This window comes from Chrysemys picta, chromosome 2 (genome assembly GCF_011386835.1).
Source record: "Chrysemys picta bellii isolate R12L10 chromosome 2, ASM1138683v2, whole genome shotgun sequence".
Classification (NCBI taxonomy): domain Eukaryota; kingdom Metazoa; phylum Chordata; order Testudines; family Emydidae; genus Chrysemys; species Chrysemys picta.
In genome coordinates, this window is record NC_088792.1 from 149,794,865 (window position 1) to 149,812,867 (window position 18,003).

At 57.5% G+C, this 18,003-nt stretch overlaps 1 protein-coding gene across 38 annotated transcripts in view; it reads left to right on the forward strand.

Annotated features, from left to right (window-relative positions):
* The window catches only part of CAMK2B (calcium/calmodulin dependent protein kinase II beta), a 141,833-nt gene that overhangs the window by 35,517 nt on the left and 88,313 nt on the right, over positions 1-18,003 (forward strand). The window contains exon 1 of one of the 38 annotated variants that reach the window (XM_008178719.3): positions 2,065-2,216. The exons of 35 other annotated variants lie outside the window; for them this stretch is intronic. The gene's annotated coding sequence lies outside the window, so the exon portion shown is untranslated. Of the gene's footprint in view, positions 1-2,064; positions 2,217-18,003 lie in introns of those variants that run through there. 2 more of the 38 variants (XM_065584361.1, XM_065584362.1) reach the window with 2 other exon arrangements.

Consider the following 18,003-nt stretch of genomic DNA (forward strand, 5'->3'; position numbering starts at 1 on the left):
GAGCCCCGGGTCCTTTCAATCACTTCCCGAGCCCCACTGCCGGAGCCCCGGGGAAGCGGTGACGGGGCTTTGGCAGTGATTTAAAGGGCCAAGGGCTCCAGGCACTGCTACTGCAGTGGAGCCCTTTAAATCTCTGCCAGAGCCCCGAGCTCTGGGGTAGCGGCAGCAGCCGGGAGCCCCTGGGGCTCCGCCGGCGATTTAAAGGGCCGGGGGCTCCGCTGAAGTAGCGGTGGCCGGAGCCCCAGGCCTTTTAAATCACCCTGGAGCCCCGGGGCTCCCAGCCGCCTCTGCAGCTGGTAGCTCCGGCCGGGGGCTCCCAGCCGCTAATCTTGATTTAAAGGGCCTGGGTATTTAAAGGCCCCGCCTCTTCTGGTTGAGGCCACGCCACTTCTGGCTTAGGCCCTGCCCCCTGCTCAAGACACTGGCGTACCAGTAAATCCTTTAAGTTACTTTCACACCTGGCCCCAATTAAACAAGCCCCACCGCTTGCACCCTGCGAACCCGAGTCAGCTGGCACGGGCCAGCTGGGGTGTCTAATCACACTGCGGAATACCCTGGCACAAGGTAAAACCCTAGTGAAGACAAGGCCCTCTGTAGCTTTCAGATGAGTTGCAGGTCAAGGTAGACCTAGGCCAGGGGCGCTGGAACAGGCGGGGCCAGGGGGCCATGCCCCCGCCCCACTTTTAAAAGGGGGAGGGTTATGCAGAGGGTGAGTGACGGGGGGAGGGGGCAGAGAGGAGCGAGTGGGGGCAGGGCTATGGGGGGGAAGAGGCAGCACAGGAGCAGGGACTTGGGGGGGAAGGGGTGGCACAGGGGGTGGGGGCTCGGGGAGAAGGGGTGGCGTGATGGCAGGTGTTCGGGGGGGGCAGCATGGGGGTGGAGTCATGGTTCGGGTGCCTATGCCCCCCCCCCACACACACACACTTTTAGGGCACTCCTGCCCTAGGCTGATCCATTGTCTTTAACTTGTGTGAAAACGACCCGCTGCCGTGTCTTCACTAGGGCTTACCACTAGTGTGCGCTAACTCGAGGTAAGAAGGCACTTTCTCTTAAGCCGTGTCTACACTGCCATTTATGTCGGCAAAACTTTTGTTGCTCGGGGGGGGGGGGGGGGGGGTGAAATAAACACCCCCCTGAACGACATAAATGTCACCAGCATAAGTGGTAGTGCGTACAGTGCAGTGTCGGCTTGTTAGGGGTGGTTTAATTATGTTGACAGGAGAGCTCTCTCCCACCGGCATAGAGTGGCTACAGGAGAGACCTTACAGTAGTGTGTAGACATGACCTAAGGAAAGACTCACCCAAAGAGAAAAATCTGGAGCCTTCTAGTACTTGAAACATATTAGAGTGAGCACGGTGTGGATTTACCATGGAATATCTTTACCCTGGCTACCTGAGACGCATGTCCCGTAATGGGCTAGGTCACTGATTATCACCCAGGACGAAGCCAAACCGAAACTTGGGGCATTGCTGAATTCTGCTGAAGCCCCAGGCAGCTGGCATCTTCCGCTTAACTCCGCTTTCGGAGCTTGTCTTGCTTGTCTCTCCACGTAATCAACCAAACGGGCACTCACACTGTGTGTAATTGTGCTGGCAGTATCATAACCATCTCGGGAGGAACGAAAGAAAGATCCCATTGGAGACCCAACCATTGTCTACGTCAGTGGCTCTGCGGGAGTCAGCAGAGACCTCCTCCGTCGTAGCAGAATGTTATGCCCGGAAATTCCAATATCCGATAACCCCTCTCCCGAGCAGATCTTGCGACCAGAGTGTGTGCAGGTTCTCCGGAAACAACCAACGCCACTCGCACGGCACAGTTGGAATGGGAACAAAGATTGTAGGGCGCGTTGTGAGTGGGCTGGCGTCGCTGTATCTAGCTGACAGTTGGTGGGGATCAGCTACCCCGGCACGAGCCACGAAATCCAGCGTGTGGGGTTAGAAACGTTTGCCAGGCTCTGGATTGTCTTGCGAGGGAACACGGCAGGGCCAGGGTAGGCATTGTCCCTGCCCGAGGGTTTTGGCTGGGCTCAGCTGACCGATTTGCCTCGTTTCCGCCCACTCCAGGAACAACAGGGGCGGAGTTTTTAATCCCTGGGGACCGAGCGTATGTCTCTGCTACATTGGACGTGTGAGTGCGGCGAGCGTTCGGCTGGCTAACGTGGGTACCAGAGCAGCAAACCATGCAAGGCTGGCTTCAGTGCGGTCCAGCTGCCCAGGTACAGAGCTCACCTGGCACCTGGGGTGGCACAGCCCGTGCTGCTGCAGCTTCACTGCTGCTGATACCTGGGCTACCTAGACCAAAGTTAGCTTGGGTCCATCTAGGCGTGTGGCAGGCACCCCTCTGATTGCAGTGTAGCGACAGGTGTGTTACCCACTGCTGCCCCTGTCCAGGAGGGGAGCACTGCAGCCTCCCTCCTGCTGCCCCCTCACCCTCCTCTGACCCACAGAGAGCCTTGCCCCCATACCCTGCCCATGCTCTGAGAGGGACAATAAGGAACCCTCCAGGCCTGGGACTCACCTCGCTCCGACAAAAGGTGCCATGGGTAGCTGTAAATCATAGAATATCAGGGTTGGAAGGGCCCTCAGGAGGTCATCTAGGCCAACCCCCTGCTCAAAGCAGGACCAATCCCCAACTAAATCATCCCAGCCAGGGCTCTGTCAAGCCTGACCTTAAAAACCTCTAAGGAAGGAGATTCCACCACCTCCGTAGGGAACCCATTCCAGTGCTTCACCACCCTCCTAGTGAAATAGTGTTTCCTAATATCCAACCTAAACCTCCCCCACTGCAACTTAGGGGAGTTAACCCAGAGCCCTGCGGCTCGGCTTCTGCGGGGTGCCTCTGCCATTCCCTTTGATGCCCTTGTGCGCACAGTGAAACATCTCGGCAGCGTTTGCCTCCTGCTCTGTGCGCCTGTGCAGAGTGCAAGCGCTGTGCGGGGTGTTGGGGTGGTGTCATTTGGGGGTGGTGTGTGCATGCCGGCTGTGCGGGAGGGCAGGTGCGTGCAGACCCTGCTGGGGGGCGGGGGGCCAGATGTGGCAGGCGCACGCAGGAGGGGGACGCGTACATGTGGGAGGAACTTGCTCTCGAGCAATTTCGCAGGATTCCTTGGCTAGAGTCACCCATAAAAAGAATGGAGCTGATTAAAGTGGGCGGTAGGGTGACCAGATAGCAAGTGTGAAAAATTGGGACGGGGTGGAGGGGTAATAGGAGCCTATATAAGAGAGAGACTCAAAAAAATCGAGGTTGTCCCTATAAAATTGGTACATCTGGTCACCCTAGTAGGCTGTGGAGATTGGCTCCCCCTGTCTCTTCTTGTCCCTAGCCCCAACCCCTTGCTCTGCCCCCTTTCAGCTGCACCAGCAACCCTAGGGCACAGCCTGGCGATTCCCTCCCCAGGGATTTCTGTTCATCTGCCTCCTCTGGGTCTGGGGCTAACAGCTGCCTCTGCTCTCCCTGTGCACACGTGAGACATGTGTGTGGAGCCCCTCTTACCTCTGCCCCTCCCCCCAGAATGAGGCGCCCCACTGCGTTATGCTCCCCCAGTATCTCTCCTGCGTCTCAGATCTGCTTGTGGGGCTTCGTTAGCCCCTCGACCAGGGTCTGGCTCTGTCAAAACGCCGGTGGCAGGGAATTGTGCTGGGATTTGCATTCTGGCGGAGTTAGAAATAGTTGCTTTCCTGTCACTTCCCCCTCCGCCCCCCATTCCAGGCAAATGCTCCCCCCTTCGGCTCTGCTGCTGTGCTAATAAGGGTCCTGGATGGCATGATGGGATTAGCATACAGCTGGGTTAATAGAGGACAACTGAGCCACTGCATTGCAGGTAGAACGGAGCATGCTCAGTCACAGAGCGCCAGCCCAGCTCCTGCTCCTCTGATTGACAGCCCCCGAGCCCTGGGAGGATTGCTCGGGTCTGGTCTGACTTTAGCAGGCATGAGGCTGTGGGCTCTGCCTGCCAGGCCGGCTCCTGACTGGCCCCTTCATGCATGAGTCGCTGGGGGTCAGAGTCACTCTGCCTGGTGAGATGGGTGCAGGGCTCCTGGGTCGGCCCCCTCCAGGCTCTGTGCTGCCCGGATTTACTCTGCCGTGGCCAGTGGAGCAGGGGGACGGTCCTGAGGCTGTTTAAATGAGAGCGAAAGGTCTGTTCAGAATCTCCCAGCTCTGTGCAAGCCCTGCAGCCCCACCCTCTGATGCAGAGCTGCTGGCTCCCAGATGTTCATGGGCCCAGCCTGAGGGGAGTATGGACACCCCCCTTCCCTGCGACAGCCAGCTGGGTGGGTGTCCGCATGCAGGGGGGAGCATGGACTGCTGGAGCTGTGCTGTCCACAGGGCATGTCCGGGTTGTCCAGACTGCGCTTCTCCCCAGTGCTACAGGGCAACTGCCAGGGCTCCCCAAAAGCAAATGGAAAGGAGAATCATTCGCCTCAAAATGTCATTGGTGCAGGCATGAGGTGCCTGGTGCCGCCTCGGGAGAGCAGCTACACGTATACCTCGCAACCAGCAGCAGCCCTGGAATGGCCCAGCTGGCTCACAGCTGGTCAAAACTACCGTGGCTTTTATCCTGGCCCAGGAAAAGTTTCTTGTTGTCATGTTGGTGACTCCCCAGGGGGCGCTCTCCCCTCTGGTCTGTGCTGACGTCAGGGCCCCCGCAGGATCCTAGGGGTGCTCTCGTACTGGTGGGTGGGGGGGGGGGGCTGTCCTTTTTTGTATGTAATAAGGCAGGGGTGGCCAACTTGAGCCTGAGAAGGAGCCAGAATTTACCAGTGTACATTGCCAAAGAGCCACAGTAATACATCAGCAGCCCCCCCCCCCCCCCCGTCAGCTCTCACCCCCCCCACTCCCAGTGCCTCCTGCCCACAGGCAGCCCTGCTGATCAGCGCCTCCCCCTCCCTCTCCACCCCTCCCAATCAGCTGTTTCCTGAATGCAGGAGGCTCTGGGGGTGGGAGGAGGAGAAGCGAGGGCACGGCAGGCTCAGGGGAGGTGTGGAGTGGGTGCAAGGCCCATGGCAGAGCCAGGGGTTGAGCAGTGAGCACCCCCCAGCACATTGGAAAGTTGGCGCCTGTAGCTCCGGCCCCGGAGTCGGTGCCTGTACAAGCTCCCCCTTTTAACTTCTGAAGAGCCGCATGTGGCTCCGGAGCCACAGGCTGCCACCCCTGTACTATGGACTGTTGTCTCCCGCTAGCAGGATGTGCCCCATTCCTTCCCCTGGGCCCCCTCTCCAGCACTTTACCATTTAACAATGCTTTAATTGACTTGTTGTAAACAGTTAATCCACAGCAGGGGCTGATTGGCTCCACTGATGGTATTAGCACTTCTTGACCTAGTCCCTGGCACACTCACTGTTCCCCCAAGTGCATGGCAGCGCTGGGCCAGGGCCTTGTTAGAGCCCAGGCATTATACCAGGGCTTGTCACTTGTGCTGAGGTAGCCTGACTGGAAAACACGCCCAGCCTGCGTGGGTAAACCGGCTCAGAGAGGTGGAGTGATGTAGACAAGGCCACACCAATTCAGTGGCAGGACGGGGAACAGAACCCAGGAGTCCTGGCTCCCAGACCCATGCTCAGCTTATTAGACCCTAATTACAGATGACACTGATAGCGGCAGCTCTAGTTGGGGCTGCCTGACACTTCCCACTCGAAGACCCTGTTTTCAGTTGCTTATAACATTGGCAAACTGTAACCGTTCGGGCTGAAATGTTCTGTGCTGGGAGTCTGCTTCAAGCTGAATTGCTGGGGAAAGTTTAGCAAAAACTATACTACAGTGTCTGAGAATGAGATTTTTTTTTTTTTTGCCCATGTTTTAAAAAGAATCGTAAAGCTGTTTAGTACAGAATCTCTAGCGCCCTCTTGCTTTGGAACAGGGACTTAAAATTTGGCAGTGGGGGCTCACCCTGGCATCCGGGATATTAGGATGCACATCTCATTCTCTCTCTTGTGTTGTCCACATAGAGGATGACAACCTACTACTGCTATCAGTTACTCAGTTAGGTCAAGCAACAGAGGTTGTGGGGTAGATCTCCAGGTGCCAACCTTGCTGATGAATCATGTGAGCGTCAATATGATGCCACACTGTCACGGACTCACAGATCATGCCCACTCTTGGCCCCGTGCGGTCCGTGGGAGGGTGCTCCTTTCAGTGCGACAGCCCTTCTTGGGGGTCCACTCTCTTTCGGGGTTAAGCCCCACCACCTCCTGAAGCCGCACCTCTCTGAGCCTTAACACACCTGTTTCTCGCCGTGGGCCCCCTCAGGGAGTCCACTCACTCTGGACCCCCCGGACCTCCATCCCCAAAGGGGTTGATGCAACCCTGTTCTCTAGACCGGAGTGACTCCCAGCCAGCGTAAAACAGGAGGGTTTATTAAGTTGAACACAGCACAGGAAACCCTCAGGGCCTCAGGCCTGGCCTCCCTCAGCCCAGCACATCCCAGTCTCTCTGCATCCAGATGGGCTCTGCCTGCTCCCCCTCTCCAGCCCAGAGCCCCCTGCTTCCCCACTGGGCATCTGAGATCCCCGGCCCCAAACCCCGCCTCTGTCCATTGTCTTCTCTCCAGGTAAACGGGGTCATAAACTGGGGCCTCCTCTCCTTGCTTCTGGCTGGAACTGGCTGGCTAGGTCACTGGGTCCTCACTCTGCAGCCCATTGTTCTCCCAGTGGCCAGAACCGGCTGCAACTCCTGAGCTGGGTCTCCGGGTCGGAGTCTCAGATCACCGGTCGCTGGGGTATCCATCCTCCAGGCCATTGGCTGGGGTCCCAAGTACCCTCTCCGGTCCTCTGTAACAACCAACTCCCTCTCCCCTCACCTCGTTAAACCAATAACACCCAGGGAAACTGAGTCCCACTCCCTCCGCATGCAAACCATTGAAACCCCACCGAAAACAAGTAAAACACAAGAAAATCCCCCACTTCGTCACACACACGATGAAATGTCTGGGGTTTTTTTCAGTTTGCTTTTTTTAAAAACCTAGGAAATGTGTGACCGCTGCTGGAATCCTGTGTCCAGTTCTGGTGCCCAAGTGCAAGGAGGATGTTGATAAATTGGAAGGGGGGCAGAGAAGAGCCATGGGAATGATTAAAGGACTGGAAAACCTGCCTTGTAGTGAGAGATTTAGCTTAACAAAGAGAAGGTTAAGGGGTGACTTGATCAGTCTATATGTCCCTACACAGGGAACAAATATTTAATCATGAGATCTTCAGGTTAGCAGAGGAAGGTCTAACACAACCCAACCACTGGAAGTTGGAGTTAGACAAATTCAGACTGGAAATAAGGTGTAAATACTTAACTGGAGGAGTAATTAACCATTGGAACAATTTACCAAGGGCCATGGTGGATTCTCCATCACTGACGATTTTTAAATCAAGACTGGATGTTTTTCTAAAAGCTCTGCTCTAGGAATTATTTCAGGGAAGGTCTCTGGCCGGTGTTACACAGGAGATCAGACTAGATGATCACAATGGTCCCTTCTGGCCTTGGAATCTAGGAATCTATAAGATTGCGAAGTCAGCTCAAAAGTTAGGAAAGGCGAGAGTGAAGGTTCACCCCCCATGTGTGTGCGCATTATGATACGGTCTCTAATGACGTGGCGTGATTACTTCTCACTGGGTGTGTGGGGCCTGCAGCTGGGCTGATTTTAATGGTGTCATTTATTTCTGTCCTGTGCTGGGAGCCCAGATGTCACGTTGCCAGTGTGAAATAAAATAAACCCAGCGTGAACGTGAATGGAGGCCATAAGATAGGCTGGAGGCCTCTCACCAGGCTCTGTGCCTGCGGTGGGCTGGGCTAGGTTCTAAGGCTGGGCTCTTGGGCTTGGCCATCTGCTCCCACATTCTCCCCTCCTCTCTGGCTCTGTCCAGGAGCTGGAAAACCATGGCACGGAGTCCCAAAACCCAGGTCAATAGAATTGGGCTCGGGCAGTGGGGCGAAAAATTGTGAAGACGTCTGGGCTGGAACCCAGACTCTGAGACCTTGTGAGGGGGGTGGGGTCTCTGGTACCCTGTGAGGCGGGTATCGCAGATCTTTGATTGCAGTGTCGGTGTACCTGAAGCGCCCCAGGAAATACACGCCCCGTCTGTGTGGGGAGCTTGCAATGTGTCTGGCTGCAGAGCTGCGACTGGAAGAGCACGGCCTTCCGATTTGGGTCACTGGCTCGGTCACGCTGTCTCTATCCTTCAAGCCTGGTTGCACGGCAGAGAAGGAGACGTGCCTCCACTGGCACCCAGCCGTGGTCCCTGTGCCCTATAGAAATAGCACTTTCCCCAAGTGCTGGCTGGGGAGAGAATCTCAGAGAAAGCCATGGGCTAGGGGTTCTATCCCAGACAAGACCCCTCAGCCTCAGATATTCCTCGCCCCCAGCTAGTTATTTCAAGCCACTGATGCAAGATCACGTGTCCCTCCGAGGTCTCTTCCAACGCTAATCTTCTATGAGTCCCCTTGGGGCAGCCAGCTGGTGGGGGTCTGAGCTCGCCCTGCTCTCTGTTTGGCCTTCCATCCAGCTAACTCCAGTGTTTATTTGGCCTCAGTAGGTAGATTTTCCCAGGGTTTTCCTTGCTGGCGACCCCTGTGCAGTAGACTGCAGTAAAACACCCACAGCTGGCCTGTGTCAGCTGACTTGGACTGTACAATTGCAATGTGATCTTCTGGCTCGGGCTGGAACCCACGAAGGTCCAGTACCAATGATGCTGCCCTGCCCCCTTCAGCACCCCTGCTGGTCCAGGCCAGAACTGCTGCACCTGGGTGGCAGCCGGGAGTGGCTGTTCCATATTCTAGCCTCGGGCGTAAGGAAGTCTCCTCTGCAGTGCTTGTGCGGGCGGGTTCCTCAGTCTGTTTAGCTTCGGTCCAAGACCGTGTGAATCTGAGTCCATCCATCAGGACCGTGTCTCCCACTGATTTCCCTTGGTCTGCGACAGGGGCCAAATGGGCTCTTGAGTCGTAACTCAGAGCTCCACGTCCCCAGGCTCACTGCTGCCGTCAAAGTCTGCAGAACTCCCCTCTTTCTCCTGCCCCGACGGCCACCCAGGGCAGGGGCGGGCAAACTTTTTGGCCTGAGGGTCACATCGGGTTTCCAAAATTGAATGGAGGGCCAGTTAGGGGCGGCTGTGCTTCCCCAGACAGCCAGGTGTGGCCTGGCCCCCGACCCCTATCTGACCCCCCCCCTGCTTCTCGCCCCCTGACAGCCCCCCCAGGACTCCTGCCCCATCCACTATCCCCTGACCACTCCCGGACCCCCTACCCCTGACTGCCCCCCGCCACCCCATCCAACCCCCCCTCCTTCCTGACTGCCCCCCGGGACCTCTGCCTCCATTCAACCCCCCTGTTCCCCGCCCTCTGACTACCCCAACCCCTATCCACACCCCCGCCCCCTGATCACCACCCCAAACTCCCCTGCCCTCTATCCAACCCCTCCTGCTCCCTGCCCCCTTACTGCGCTGCCTGGAGCGCCGGTGGCTGGTGGCGCTACAGCCGTGCCGCCCAGAGCACCAGGACAGGCCGGGCTCTGCAGCTGCACTGCCCGGCCACCCAGAGCATTGTGCCGGTGGCACAGGGAGCTGAGGCTGTGGGGGAGGGGGAGCAGCAGGGGCGGAACCGGGGGCGAGCCTCCCAGGCCAGGAGCTCAGGGGCCAGGCAGAAGGGGCCAGCCCACGGGCCATAGTTTGCCCACCCCCGTCCTAGGCCACCCTCGGAAAAGAGGAGTTTTTCCTTCTTAATGGCCTGGCTGGGTTTGAACCTCACTTCCCAAATCCGGACATGCCTCGTTTTCTAGCCTGGCGAAGGTGCCCTGTAGTCAGTGAGCAAAATGCTCTCCAGTCCTATATCACTGGGTGCTGGGAACCCCGAGGGAAACGCCCTATGGAACGTAACGGGGACAAAACCAGTACGGCTGTGCAGAAATTGCCCTAGAAAGTTATAGGACTCTGATCCCCTCCCCCGCCGCCAGGTAGCTTATAAAACTTTCCTCTTCTGGGTTGACCCACTTTGCCTGTGTCAGTGACGATGGCATGAGAATCAGTCTCCGAGCCTCTGCTCCAGAATTCTGCCGGCTGCTCAAAAGGTTTCAACGGCACTTCTGCCTCTGGAAAGTGGGATGCTAGAGCTCTCCCCTGCAGGGATCGCCACAGCCCTGCCTTTATTGCGCCACTGATGCACCTGTTCTACTTTTAAATGAGCAGTGTGGACTTGGAGGGTTCTTCCTGGGGGCAGTGCGGCCTAGTAGCTAGAGCTCTGGACTGAGACTTGGGAGACCTGGATCCTGTTCCCACCATTGGCCTGCTGGGTGGATGACTTTGGGCAAGTGACTTCACTGCTGTGTGCCTCCGTTTCCCCATCGGATCGCCTTTGCCAAGCGCCTTGAGGTCTGTGGATGAAAAGTGCTAGATAAGAGCCAGGGATCATTCTGATGCGATCCCATCCTAGACCGGGGCTGGTTAAGCTCCCGCCGTGCCTTGGATGTTTGCTGTGGAGCCCTACAGCTTCCTGCCTCTGGCTTGGAGCCAGCTGTCCTGTTTCACGTGGAGCTGTCAGCGTTGAAATGAGCTGGAACTAACGCTGGGCTTGCCACGGGTCGTGACCATGCCTTCCGATGGGACTGGAGGAATCACAAAGGGGCTAGGCTGGCCTGGATAGGAGCCACACAAGTCAGGCGTCTCTCCTGTCCAGGGAGATGTGCAGTCACGGTGCCCCAGTTGCTCTGACTGCTAATATTTGGTTTAAGCTCTTCCTTTTCCTGCTCCGGGCCATTGCTGCTCCTTCTGCCATCATCTGAGTCGGCGTAATTCCCTCCTTTCATTTCCATGGCTACCTTGGAGGTATTTACAGACAGAGACTGTATCCCCCGTGCCTCCTCTCTTTAGACTATAGAAATGCAGCTCCCTCCTCTGCCCCAGGCAGGGTTTAGCTTCTGTTCCTTGTACCAAGTTTTTAAACGCCTTTAAAATGGGTTTGGATATTAAAGGGTCCAGCAAGTGGCTGGGTGTTTGGATGAGCAGAAGCACACGGTTGCCCTGCTCAAGGCAGCCTGAACGTGCCAGTCATCGCTCAGATGGCTCCAGATGTTACCCACGTACTTTGAGCCGACGTCGCTAGCTGCAGGGAGCGGGCGGCGAGCGCTCCTGTGATCACAGAAATACAACGGGGAAAGCCCCAGTTATCTCCCCAGAGTCAGGGCAGGAATCTGCCCTACAGCTCACGTTCTGTTTTGTCCAGCCGAGTTCACGTTCCCCAGCTCTTCCCTCCACGACTCAGTCCCACAGCCCCACGCAGGACTGTCCCAGCTCTTCAGCCGTTTCTAATGTCACCCCATTGCTCCCCATTATACACTGTGGTGCTGCCCATCTGCCCCATTTCTGCTAACACCCTCCGCATGTCGTGTCCCCTGATGGAACTGCCCAGTCGAACTGAATAGGGATGAAACCTAAGGAAGCTGCTCTTAAAAGCTGCCTAAGGTGACAGTGAGCAAGGCCCTTTCTATAGGGCATTTGTATTCCGGGATGTAATTTTCTATTGAATCCTATAAAATGGTCTGAAACCCTATAGACGATGTTCCGTTCTATGGAGCTGTTTCTGCAGGTTCTGTTTATAGAACTCCTTGAATGATGTCTCATAAGTCGGTCCCTGCATCTCCCTGGATGGACAGACTGTTTGTCTATCTGTCACACGTACATACTCCCCAATAAGACAGTATTGTAGGGTTTGTCCACACGCCCATGGGAGCGAGACTCCTAGCAAACATGGGCTAATGGGGCCCACATTAGCACCCTAAAAAACAGTGTGTAGACGGCCTTTTGGAGTTGTGGCTCGAGCTGTGAAGCCTAAGGAGGGGGTGGATTTCTGAGCCTGCAGTGCTGACAATCAATAATAATGTCAGGAGATGCTCGATTCCAAGGCCAAAAGTGACCATTGCAAACTAATCTGACCCCCTGGATAGCACAGGCCAGAGAACGGCCCACAATAATTCCTAGCACAGATCGGTTAGAGAAAGAACCGGACGTGAGTTATAAATGGCCAGGGATGGAGAATCTCCCACGACTCTGGGTATATTGTTCCGATGGTGGATTACCCTAAGTGTTAAGAATTTCACCTTATTTCTCTTAATGGGGAGAGCAGAATTCTGTCAGTTTCATTTATGTCTGCACAGAGCAGCTTTCCTTCCTGTGTGGCCCTTACAGCTGGGGCTGAGGGGGCAATAGACACGCTCGGGGGGGGCAGGGCCATTACAGCTGGGGCTGAGAGGCAAGGGACACTCTCTGGGGGGGCAGGGCCATTACAGCTGGGGCGAGGGGGCGAGTGACATGCTCTGGGGGGGGGGGGGGAGTAGGGCTGGTACAGCTGGGGCTGAGGGGGCAATGGACACGCTCGGGGGGGAGCAGAGCCGTTACAGCTGGGGCTGAGGGGGTGAGGGATATGCTCGGGGGGGGCAGGGCCATTACAGCTGGGGCTCAGGGGTCGAGGGACACGCTCTGTATGGGGAGGGGCACGTCGATTGATTGTAGTTATCTCTGCTTTCTTTGCGTGTTACTTTCCCCTTCCTGCTGCAACACCTTGCCATCTATTCCCCACTTTCAGGCCCTCTCTCCGCTGTCATCCTCCCTGGTCAGTGTTTGGGGGTAGATCATTTTCCCTGCTCCCCCTTCCATCCCACTCCTTTTGGGCTGGTTCCCCACAGCCACATGCGGTGACTTTCATCCACCTGCTCTCTCGGAGAGCATCACGGCCGGCATTTGGCCCGGTGAGAGTGGCTCAAACAGTCCTGCTGGAGCCTGGTGCTGGGCTGCAGTGGGAGGTGGGTCCCTCGGGCCCTTTCAGAGGTTTGGTTGGGCCTTGATCGGGAGAGAGGACCCAGGTTAGGGTTTGGGTACAGCCGGGAGCCCAATACCCCTGTTCTGTTGGGTGGTGGATTCAGTTTCAATGTCCTCTTCTCCCCTGAATCCTCTGCCCTGTCCCCATCGCCCTGTGGGTTCGGCCTCTCTGACAAGGGCCTGCTTTTCCTCCGCTCACCACTGACCATGCAGGCCTCATTAGCATATTTAAATACGGTAATGTGACAATGGTGGGCGTTTCTCCCTGGCCCTGACCACTGGGCATTCAGGCATCTTGGGTGCGGCCGAATACCAGCGCTTAAATGCAGCGGGCACCCAGCTCTCCACCCCCACCCCTAAGCCACAGATGGCTCAGTGCATCTGCCCCAGCCTTCCACAGCTGGGCCGCGGTCTGTAGAACGGGCCCTCTCTCTGCTTCTCAGGCTGGCGGACGCCGCGCAATGGTGACTGGAGACCGGGGGCTGGATGATGTGGCAGGGCTCTCCCTGCGTCCTGCCCAGCCACTCGAGTGTATTTGGCAGTGAAGCTGGGTTGCTTTGGAGCTGTTAGAGATTTTCTGTCCCTGTGGGTCTCCCGTAATCCTGCCTGCAGCTGCGTTAGAGCACGTGCCAATCAGGGGATCCCCTCTGTGTCCCCGAGACTAGAAAGGGGCCGTTGTTCAGGGTGGTGCACGTGGGCAGGTGTCTCCTCTCGCTTCAGGGAGCACTCTCCCTCTGAGTAACTGGTAGAGGGGGATCCCCAAGCAGCAGAGATCCAATTTCCCTGCAAGTGTCGCTGATGACAAGCCGCAGCAGCTGGGGCAGGGAGGGCAGGTAGCTGGGGCTGTGCATCGGCAGGAAGGCTTCTGCAGTGATTCCACGGCCTCTCCGACGGACACGTGCCCGGTTGGATGGCAGAACCTTCCTGGTTGCGCACCATGCCCCTGCCAGGCACTGGAGGGGCGAGGACTGCCCAGTGTGGCACATTAGAACATGAACTGGTGAGCGCTGTGGGCCTGGTGCCCTGTCAGCCGTGCTGCCGTGACGAAGCCAGAAGCCCTCCCTGAGGCCATGGAGGAAGGCCAGAAGCACCAACTGTGGGACCCTGTGCGTCCCCTGCTGTGCGGCGTTGCTGCGAGCTGCTGCGCTCCACCCCAGAGGTGGTTCCATCTCAGCAAGGCGAAGTGCTTTGGGCTCCTTGGAAGTGCAATAAGAGTGTTTATAAACTCTTGGCCCAGCCCACGACGTGGACTTACTGTTTGCAGCCTGCTGTGACCTTTAGGGCATCACAAGTGGCCAGGCCACCAGGAGTGACTGAAGACAGTGATGTCTGTTCCTTCTCTTCTTGGAGCCAGCAGGGTTCACAGTGGGGACCCGGTGTCTTTCCCCAAGGGGCTTCCAGAGAGAGAGAGACAGATCTCCTCCAGACCCCCTGCTCAGTGTGGTGCAGCTAGGCAAGGGGAGTGGGCCATGGCTGAAGGAGGAAGGCTGCTGGGTCTGAGTGTATCAGTGCAGGTGCCTGAGTGCTGAGCCTCTCTCTCCCTTTCCGTCTCTCTGATCTCTCCCGCCCACACCCCCTCGCTCTCCTAGAGGGGGAGGTGGCACAGCTGCCATCTGCCCTCGCGGCTCCTGCTGGGGTGGCAGAGCAGCTGGTGCAGGAGGAGGGGAGTGATAGCAGCGGGATCCGTCTGGCTGTGCAATCCCAGCACCAGGTTTCCAGCCGACCCCAGGGCTGGAGGGGAAGTACCTTGGGTGCATGCAGCCGCTGCAGAGCCCATCGGAGGAGCTGCAGCCACGCTCGGTGCTGGAGAGGTGGGGAAGGGCCTGGGGGAGCGGGCTGTTGCTTGCTGGGCAGTGAGCAGGAGGTCAGGGGGCAGCCCTGGCAGAGGTGAAAAAACCCTCTTGTCTTTGCCATCCGTGCCATGGTATGTAATTGGCAAATCTCTGTGGGGCTCAGACGGACTAGCAACAGTGCTGTGGGTCAGCAATAGTGAGGGACCGTGCCTTGGTCCTGCCCCACAGCTCTACTGGTGCCCCCTTCATCCCTGCTAGCCTGGACTCCGCCCCTACCCACCCCCTTCCTGATGCTCCTCAGTGCCAGGCCTGGGTGCATCTTGGCACAGGCTGCTGACTGCACCGGTGTATCAGGTGGAGGTGCCACGGGCTATACGCTGCAGGGCCCCGGCGTTCAGTTCATTTCTGCCCTGGAGAGGGTTTTGATCAAGCCCATGAGGGGTAAAGATCAAATGCATGAACCCGCTCTGCCCTGTGCCCGGAGCTCCTCTTTGGTTCCCTGGGTTATAATTTCGCTGGGCACTGAGCCGTAGGGCTCCACCAGTTGTCACGGAGTGAGGGGGGACACAAGGCCCTGCACCCCCGGCTTCCTGCAATTCACCATGACTCTCAGCCAGCCAGTAAAGCAGAAGGTTTATTTAGACGACAAGAACACAGTCCAAGACAGGTCTTGCAGGCACAGACAACAGGACCCCCCCCCCAATTAGGTGCATCTTGGGGTCCCAGGGCACCACAGCCCCTTTGGGAGGTCAGAGTCCCGTCTGCCTCCCAGTCAGCTCTGAAACTCTCCCCCCAGCCTATGTTCAGTTTCCCGGGCAAAGGTGTCACCTGGCCTCTAACCCCTTCCTGGGTTCTCATGTTACATGCTCAGGTATTCTCCCTCACGGCCAGTCTCCCATCCCCCAATGCAGACCGTCCTAGCCACACTCCCCTGTCTTCCCAGCCAACACTCCCCACTCAGCATTCAAAGACCACATTAAGAACAGTCCCAGTTCGTCACATCTCTCCCCCCTTCGAGACCGAACTGAGCGGGGTCACTTCAGCCAGTGACCTGGGGAAGTTCGAACCTACCCCTGTTCCCGTGGATGCGCCAGCATCCCTCCCATTCCTTGGTGAGAATTACACCAGGCCCTTCCAGTTTCACGCCCACCCTTAGGTCGGGGGTGCTCGATGGCACTCATAGTTCACCTGTGGAAAGGTTTATGCGGCCCGTGCCCTTCCCCCCCCCAATACCCCTGGGGTTCCAACTGGGCTGGGGTCTTCTCCCAGTGTTCCAGTCTGGAGGTCTGTGATTCGGGCTCTCTTGGTTCAGAGCCCCCCTTTTTACCCTGGCCCCCCTCTGGAAAGATTCCTCTATGCTGGGCAAGGGTCCTAAAGCCATTTTCCCCTTGTCCCAGGCCTTCCTCACCCCCTGACAGGGGTCACAGGATCGGCAGTACTGTCGGACAGTAATAAAGACCCCAGGCCAGTAAAAGTTTCGTAGCAGACTCTGCTGGGTACGCTAGGTTCCCTGATGCCCTGAGAGGGGAATGTCATGGGCCCGGTACAGCAGCTGGCGGCGATATTTCTGGGGTACCACCAGCTGTCTCCTGATTCCTCCTGACTCCATTTTCCCTGGGAGAGCCCATTCTCGGTACAGGAACCCCTTCTCCTACAGGATCCTTTTCCGGCAACCTCTCCCCATGGTCTGTACCCCACTGAGGTTTGCCAGGTCCCTTATCTTCTGCAAGGAGGGATCTTTCTGCAACTCAGCCTGGAACTCAGCAGCTGGGACAGGGATGGCCACCTGCTCTCTCTTGCCAGCTGGGTCTGAAGCCGCAGCCTCCCTGAGCCGTGTCCCTGGGCATTCCCTCCCCACCAGATTAGGGTCCTGCGCCTCGGGCAAGGCACCCTCCCCAAGGTCAAGGCGCAGTGCCCCTTGCCGATTTTGACTATGGGTCACAACCAGGGCACCCTGGGGGTTGCTTGGCCAGTCCTCCAGGTCCCCCCCCCAACACCTCAGTGGGCAATATGGGTGTACCCCCACGTCCTTGGGGCCCTCCTTGGCCCTCACTTCAGGTATACCCTCGCCACGGGCACCTTGAATGGGGTCCCGCCCACCCCCGTCAGGGTCAGGTAGGTGTTGGGTACCACCCGATCTGGGGACACCACCTTGGGCCGGACCAGCATCACCTCTGCGCCCGTATCCCAGTATCCATTGACCTTCCTCCCATCCACTTCCAGGGGAACAAGGTACTCTCTCCAGAGGGACAGCCCTGTGCCCACCCTGTAAACCAAAAACCCTGAGTCTGGAGCATCCAGCCCCCCAGAGGAGCTGGCCTGGAGCTCTCCTCCCTCCTTAGCAGGTGGTATGCTGCCAACCCCCCTTGCCTGGGAACACTGTTCCTCGTCTGGCTGGGTCTTTACCCAGTCAACCCTCTGTGGGTTGGGTCTGCTCAGTCTGTCCCTGAGCCTGAGGCACTGGGCCCTTATGTGGCCTCTTTGGCCACAGTGATAGCAGCCCATGTCCCGTGGGTCTCCTCGAGTGGGTCGGATGGACCTGACGCTGGATGTTCCCCTTTGGTGGGGGTTCTTCGTATTTCCCCACTGGGAGGTCCCATGGTGACTCTCTCTGCGTTGTGGTGGGACTGTTCCTTTGGGATTCCTCCCCGTCATCCCCTGCCTGACTGTTCATAAACTTGTGCTACGGGTTCTCTGGGTTTTGGTCCATCAACCATCGCCTCAGGTTGGATGGGCACTGTTCATACACGTGCTCCAGTACGAATAGGTCAAGCAGGTCTTCTTTAGTTTGGGCCCCAGCTGTCCACATACCCCTGTGCCTAGTTCGCCAGTTGTAGGTATGTAACCTCACGGGTTTTATGCTGACTCCGGAACCTTTTCTGGTACATCTCAGAAGTCAGCCCAAACTCGCGGAGCAGGGCCTTTTTGAACAGTTCGTAGTCCCCTGTCTCCGCCCCTTTCAGTCGGCTGTACACCTCCACGGCTGTGGAGTCCAGTGAGGGGATGAGGAACTGGAGCCTGTCTGCAGGGTTAACCTGGTGCAGCTCGCAGATATTCTCAAAGGCCGTCAGGAAAGTATCCATGTCCTCCCCCTCCTTACGCTGGGCCAGGAAGCACTTCTCAAAGCTCTTTGCAGTCTTGGGTCCCCCGTCGCTCACCGCAGCTGGGGCCCCAGTGCTCCTCAGCCTAGTTCCAGCTCATGCTGACGTTGTTTCTCCTCCTGCTGACGCTGTTTCTCCTTCTCCTCCTGCTTCAGTTCTTGCTTCAAGCTCTTCCTGTCTCATCTCCCATTCATATTCCAGCCGCAACCATTCCAGGGACGGGGAGCTCCGCCGGGACGATCCCCTCCTGGCCACCGGGGTCAGGGTGCCCTCGGTCTTCACTGGGCTTCCCCCAACCCCTCCCCTAGACATAGGTAGGCAAG